The 7,128-nt window shown below is 34.4% G+C and overlaps 1 long non-coding RNA gene across 3 annotated transcripts; it reads right to left on the reverse strand.

Annotated features, from left to right (window-relative positions):
- Positions 1–1,450: 1,450 nt before the first annotated feature.
- Positions 1,451–4,208, reverse strand: LOC110799118 (uncharacterized). Of its 3 annotated transcripts, none has more exons than XR_008925709.1 (6): positions 4,088–4,208; positions 3,852–3,920; positions 3,631–3,729; positions 3,436–3,492; positions 2,882–3,178; positions 1,451–2,192 (listed from the first exon to the last, which is right to left on the reverse strand). It is a non-coding gene; the product is annotated as an uncharacterized lncRNA (long non-coding RNA). The 3 variants fall into 3 exon arrangements; XR_002536322.2 differs by having other exon boundaries at positions 3,408–3,492; XR_008925707.1 differs by having other exon boundaries at positions 2,882–3,492.
- Between the last annotated feature and the right edge of the window lie 2,920 nt (positions 4,209–7,128).

Raw genomic sequence — 7,128 nt, forward strand, 5'->3', positions numbered from 1 at the left:
CAAATATTATAGTTTCTATTAAATTTTTTGCTCATTGTTTCTAAATAAGCAAATATTAAAGGATTTTAAACATTTGCTCATTATGTCTAAACGATCAAATATTAAAATCCGGACTTTAAACTTTTGCTCATCGTGTATAAATGAGCAAATATTAAAGTTTGAATTTAAAATATTTTCTCATTGTTTTTAAATTAACAAATATTAAAGTTCGGATTTTAAACATTTGCTCATTGTTTCTAAATGAGCAAATATTAAAATCCGAACTTTTGCTCATTGTGTCTAAATGAGCAAATATTATAGTTTCGATTTTAAATTTTTGCTCATCGTGTCTAAATGAGCAAATATTAAAGTTCGGATTTTAAAATTTTGCTCATTGTATCTAAATGAGCAAATATTAAACAGTTGCTCATTGTTTTTAAATGAGCAAATATTAAAGTTCGATTTTAAACTTTTGCTCATTGTGTCTAAATGAGAAAATATTATAATTTCGATTTTAAAATTTTGCTCATTGTGTCTAAATGAGCAAATATTAAAATCCGGACTTTAAACTTTTGCTCATCGTGTCTAAATGAGCAAATATTAAAGTTCGAATTTAAAACATTATCTCATTGTTTTTAAATGAGCAAATATTAAAATCTGTACTTTTGCTCATTGTGTCTAAATGAGCAAATATTATAGTTTCGATTTTAATTTTTTTTTTTAAATGAGCAAATACTAAAGTTCGGATTTTTAAATTTTGCTCATTGTGTCTAAATGAGAAAATATTAAAGTTCGAATTTTAAACATTTGCTCATTAAAGTTCGATTTTAAACTTTTGCTTATTGTTTCTAAATGAGCAAATATTATAGATTCGATTTAAAAATTTTGTTCATTGTGTCTAAATGAGCAAATATTAAAGTTCGGATTTTAAACATTTGCTCATTGTTTTTAAATGAGCAAATATTAAAGTTCGATTTTAAACTTTTGCTTATTGTGTCTAAATGAGCAAATATTAAAGTTCATTAATTATATTTTAAAGTTCGATTTTGCTAATATTCAAAACTTTTGCTCATTGTTTCTAAATGAGCAAATATTAAAGTTTGAATTTTAAAGATCTTCTCATTGTATCTAAATGAGAATATATTTGTGCTCATTATCTATATTTTAAAATATGAGTTTGTTAAAGCATGAGTAGAATTTGTCAGTAAGGAAATTATGCCTATAAGAGTTATGGAGTATAACCAATTACAAGAATTTTTCAATAAAATATGAAACTTGCTACATCAAAATAGTATGAAACAGAATAACCGTATGCTTATGGCTGCTTCCAATGCGCCAAATGAGAATGTAAATCAATATCGCAATCATTGGTAAGTCCGTAAGTAGGACGAGTTGGAGGTTCTTGATCAATTTGCACTATGTGCACAAGTACAAGTAAAGACGCTATGAAAGTTTGAATTAAGTATAACAAGAAAGAATTACCCCTTGATTATATTTTAAAAACCGCATCTGACTACAATTTGAAGAACCAAAATCACTACAATGGAACCATTTTCCTAACAATCTCTGATTTTAACACTAGGCCACTACCAGTAGCAGCAACACTGAATTTTGCAATAGGGGTCCTATCTCCTAAACAAAAGATATCATCTAAGGAGTAATTATAAACACCCACGATGCACCTACGCACCTAGCTATGAGTTACTAAATACAAAGTATTAGCATTACTATATTTCTCAAGCAAAGACAACCTTTGCCTTCCGCGAGGCTCTTGGAAAGCCTGATAACTGCAAAATGAACTCGTATTCCTCTGATGAATAAAGTTCATCCTTCTTGTTGTAGAAAATAACTAATTTGTCCAAGACGGCTGCACTTTTGAGCACAAATTTTATCAACTAAAGTAAAGCTTTACAAGGTTTCTCATATTCACGAATAGCGACAGTTTGAGTCACCGCATCTTACTTGGAGAAGAAAGCTCATCCAGAAGCATATTGCAATCACAGAAAATATCCTGATCATCAAAACTCATATTGTAACATGAGACTCGAGGAAGTTAGCTGCTTGTTGCCTGCTTTGTGTTGCGCTGACATTTCAAGAAGATTAATAATGTGGAGTAATGAAGTATGTCTCTTCAACTCCGAATGGAGTTTCCTCCAAGCATCATTGGCAGATTGTGGTTTCTCTTCAAACAAAGCTCCAGGGACAGCTGGTTGCTGCAATTTTGAAAATCAAATGGATTAAACTTCAATCAGAAACTACAGCAGATCTCAATAAAACAAGAGGGAGGAGGGTGAGATAAAAGAATGAGTTAAAGCATCTGATATGCTGCAAAATCCCAAAATGAATTTACTCATTTATGCAAATGAGCAAAATGAATTTACTCATTTGTGGAAATGAGCAAAATGGATTTACTCATTTATGAAATGAGCAAAATGAATTTACTCATTTGTGTAAATGAGTAAAATAAATTTGGAGTTTAGAGTAAGTAACCATTATCATCACATTGAACTCTGAAGCTTAAAGAGCATATACTCCACTCCATACATGAATGATACTTCCATGGAAACTGAATACTTAAGAAATTTGTGATCTAAGAGCTCAAACAATGGGATAAAAATCAAGACATGGCAAGGAGGGTCAAGCACACAGTCCAACACAAGTCACACATTCAATGAAATCAACTCAAATCGATTATTAAATTTATCCAACTCAAGGATATCTAATTCCTTCAATTCCTCCCTAATCACATATAACAAGTACGAATGATAACATCCAGGACATGATAACATTATAAACAGTGTTTTTTAAGTGGTATAGTTAAGAAGACAAACCTTTATTCAGCAGTCACTTAGACACTATGACAGAACCAAAAGAGCTTGAAAACAGAAAATAAGAAGCTTACCCATCTGATGGTTACCCTCTCGTCAATAGGTCTTTTGGGTTCCATAGGACGACGTCCAGTCAGAATCCCAAAAGCAAAATCCCATAAGGGTAGACATCACTTTTTGGGGTGATTTAATAGGTCTTCATGTACTCTAGATCAAGATATTCCAGTCCCTTTGACCTTGGTTGAAATATGAGTTTGACCACCATCAGCAGGACCAACTCTTGTAAATCCAAAATCGGCAACTTTGGCCTTTAAATTCACATTTATGAGAATGTTGGATGACTTCAATTCACGGTGAATGATTTTTTTTCTCTATTATAACAGCAACAAACATTATATATGAGAAAGCTTTAAGGAAAAAAGAAGTAAATGGATGGAAATAAGCAACAATGTAACATAAAGATTTTACATAAATATGAAAACATAACCAGACAACTGTATACTGGTAAACTCAATAACGAATTTCAATATTGTTAATGCCCACTATAAATACTGCAACAATTGCAATTAACTTGTCATATTTGGTAGACTGGGGTAATACCAAGAAGATTAAAACATGTTCTCATTACCACCGCAGTTGCTTCACATAACAACAGTCAGCTTGTTTCTTCTGGTGAGCCAACCACCTGTATAGTTCAACGGTAAGATCAGTAAATTTCCCAAACATAGATTCTAAAAACAGAAAGACAACCTTCCAAAGTTCCAGTAAAAGTAAATTGATCAAGAGGGAAAAAATTGATTTGAGAGAAATGTTAATTCCATACCTGACAGTTGGGGTAGAACTTTGTGAAAAATTCTGACAAGTTATACAGGTACTCACACAGCACATTCGGCAAGAGATTGCTACAAGCTTCTTCAACAATCTGACAAAAGTTTTACAACATCAGCTAAATACTTACTTAGGTCAACATAACTTCAAGAATCTAAATTTGTGCAATCTGAAATCTGAAAACAGCCTGCCATTTTGGGATTGAACAAGTCTTACCTCTGAAAAATGAAGCAAATGAAGACCTAAGGCACGTTCATCTGAGTGATCCAAAGCTACTTCTCCAATCTGTATCCATTCAGTTGATTAGCCAGACATGCGTCATATGTATTGTGCATGAACCCTGCCCCCAAACAAAAATTAATCCAACAAAACAACATTTCCCCCAGGTCCATATACTTTTCTTAACTCGTATAATTGCAAAGTTTTGATACGGTTTTCATCCATTTACTCACCTTCTTCAACTTCTCAAGGTCTTTACCAGACTTCCAAATAGTTCAACTAAAGCAAATAAATTTCAGTGCAATTGGAAGCACTGCAATAAAAACTAGAGTTTACTATCCAATTCGATTTAAACATAACTATTCAAACATACTACAAAATCAATCACAACACGTACTTAATGTTAGGTTACGATACATGTGACAAAACATAAATCATGCGGAAAACCTTAATGCCAGGAAACATATTATTTACACATAATCATTTAGCATAATTTAGGTGCATACACTTTGTAGCGTGCCCTCCCTAGCTGCGCCCGAACCGAACAAGAACAAGTCTTTAGGACACCAAGTGTCGTCCCTCCGTAGATAGTCCACATCACGTCCGGATCCGCCTTAAGATTGACCAACTAGAATCTCCCTTAAGGTACTATAAATTTCGGCTATTATGGGGCAAGAAAGTGACTGAGTTTTCTGCTCAAAAATCACTTTTTTATTGTATGAATACTTATTGAAAACACGTGCCTAAAATTATGACCCTAGGAATATATTTATAGGACTATGGAAAAGGAATTCGAATCCTGTTAGAATACTAATTTATTAATTAGAATTCTATTAGATCTCTAAATAATAAATTTAGTCTTTTAGGATTAGGATTTAATCAATGCACGAATTTCGATAGCATTAGGATTCGTCACGCACACGAGCAGCGCACAAGCACCGCACGCTCGCACGCAAGCCTTGCAGCCCACGCCGAGCGCACAGCGCTGAGGCCCATGCTCGCAGCCCATCGCTGAGCTTGTCGCGCGCCAAGGCTTGGCTGGGCCTGGTCGAGCACTTGGTGAAGGAAATAATGCCCTTGGTCCAAGTATGCATTTAATGTTAAGTCTAATAAATGCGGTTCAGTATTAATTAACAAGTTAATAATTTAGTGAGATCAAGTGAGCTGAATGCCTAGCTAGAGGCCGCTTCAGTTCAAGTGGAATTAATGATATTAATCCACAGCTTACTCTTGACTGAACCCGTAGGGTCACACAAATAGTACGTAAACGGATCAAGTATTTAATGGAATTAAATACTCCATCTATGGATATTCGGAATCGACGGATCTTGGTTTAAGTGGGAGCTGAGATCGTCAAAGCTAAGAAATGAATACTCCGGAAACGATGATATTGCCGGAAACGGAAATATGGATCGTATCGGAAATATAAATATTATCCAAGTCGTAGATGTTGCCGGAAACGGAAACATGGTACGTATCGGAAAATATTATTGGAAATGGAAATATTGCCGGAATCGGAAATATGGCCGGAAACGGAAATATTGTCAGAATCGGAAATATTATCGGAATCGGAAAATAATTCCGGAAACGGAAATATTAAATATTTGTTCGAAACGGAAATTAATTTCGGAATCGGAAATATTAAATATTGTTCGTATCGGAAATGAATTCCGGAATCGGGAATTTAATCGGAAAGCGTATCGTACGAATTAGCATCGGACGAGGGTTGCTAGACGAAGGCCCAACACGAGGCCAGGCCGACGCCCAGCAAACCACACGCATCCACGCCAAGTGCTCGACCAGGCCCAGCGCAAGGCCAGGCCCAGCCAAGCCTTGGCGCGCGCGCACGACAAAGCAAGATGGGCTGCGAAGCAAGGCCCATGCGTTGTGCGCTCGGCGTGGGCCGCAAGGCCTGCGTGCGGGCGTGCATGCGTGTGTGTGTGCTCGTGTTCGTGACGAATCCTAATGCTATCGGAATTCGTCATATATTTAAATCCTAATCCTAATAAAGATAGAATTTGTTTAATAGAGTTTTAATAAGATTCTAATTAAATAAATTAGTATCCTAATAGGATTCCAAGTCCTTTTCCATAACTCTATAAATAGGTGTCTAGGGTCACATATTTATATCGAGAATTGAAGTATTCAAAGGTAAGATTTTCAAGCAAAAATCAGCCACAAACACTTGCCTATTTAGCCGAAATCTATAGTACCTTAAGGGCGATTCTAGTTGGTCAATCTTAAGGCGGATCCGGACGTGCTGTGGACTATCTACGGAGGGACGACACTTGGATTCCTAAAGACTTGTTCTTGTTCGGTTCGGGCGCAGCTAGGGAGGGCACGCTACAAAGTGTATGCATCTGAATTATGCTAAATGATTATGTGTAAATAATATGTTTCCTAGCTTTATGGTTTTTCCGCATGATTTATGTTTATTCATATGTATCATAACCTAACAGTGGTATCACGAGCCTCTTATTATTTTCATAATCTAAATTGCATGAACATGGTTAAATTTTACAAATTTGCAAAGAATTAAAGGGGTGATTAATTTTCGTAATTAATTGCAAATTGCGTTTATTTAATTATATGTACGCAGTTTTTCGGCAGTTTCTTCGTTACTCATCCAAATCGAGTGATTTTTGTGTCAATTCCGCATGTAAAAGGCATTCTAAAATTTTGACAAAAGTAATTATTTTATGCCGAACTCAGAATTCCCAAATTCGAAGCCTAACTATGACTTTTCGGAGGTTTTAGTTTTTCGAAAGCAAAAGTTTGTAAATTTAAGATGTTAAATTAAGTATTTGCGATTCTTGTTGATAAATCTTGAGTTTTTGATTGACCTACAATATATGTTTAACAATTATGAATGCTTAGACTTGTTAATTATACAACCTAATTTATAATTATGATTAATTTGTTGAAATTCGAATAATCTAGAATTGATTTGTTTTTCATAATTAATTAATAATTTAATTAGGTATCCATGATTAAAATCCACCATAAAAAATGTTAATTTATGTTAAATTTTTAATTTTTATGACCTAGATTTGAATACATGTTAATCGGAAATTAATTGATTAATAAATTTTCGGTTTTTCGCCCTAAAATTAGGAAATTAATATGATTTATTAATTTGTCATTAATTTTGGATTAAAAATTTTAAATTTTTTATATAACACGCCCATAAATCTTGCACGCACAAAGCAATGGACGCTACGTGTTACCCTTAAGGGGTGTTGTATAGTGCGGGCACGCGACGACGAGCAAGGGA

Source organism: Spinacia oleracea, chromosome 1 (genome assembly GCF_020520425.1).
Source record: "Spinacia oleracea cultivar Varoflay chromosome 1, BTI_SOV_V1, whole genome shotgun sequence".
In the NCBI taxonomy this organism is placed as follows: domain Eukaryota; kingdom Viridiplantae; phylum Streptophyta; class Magnoliopsida; order Caryophyllales; family Amaranthaceae; genus Spinacia; species Spinacia oleracea.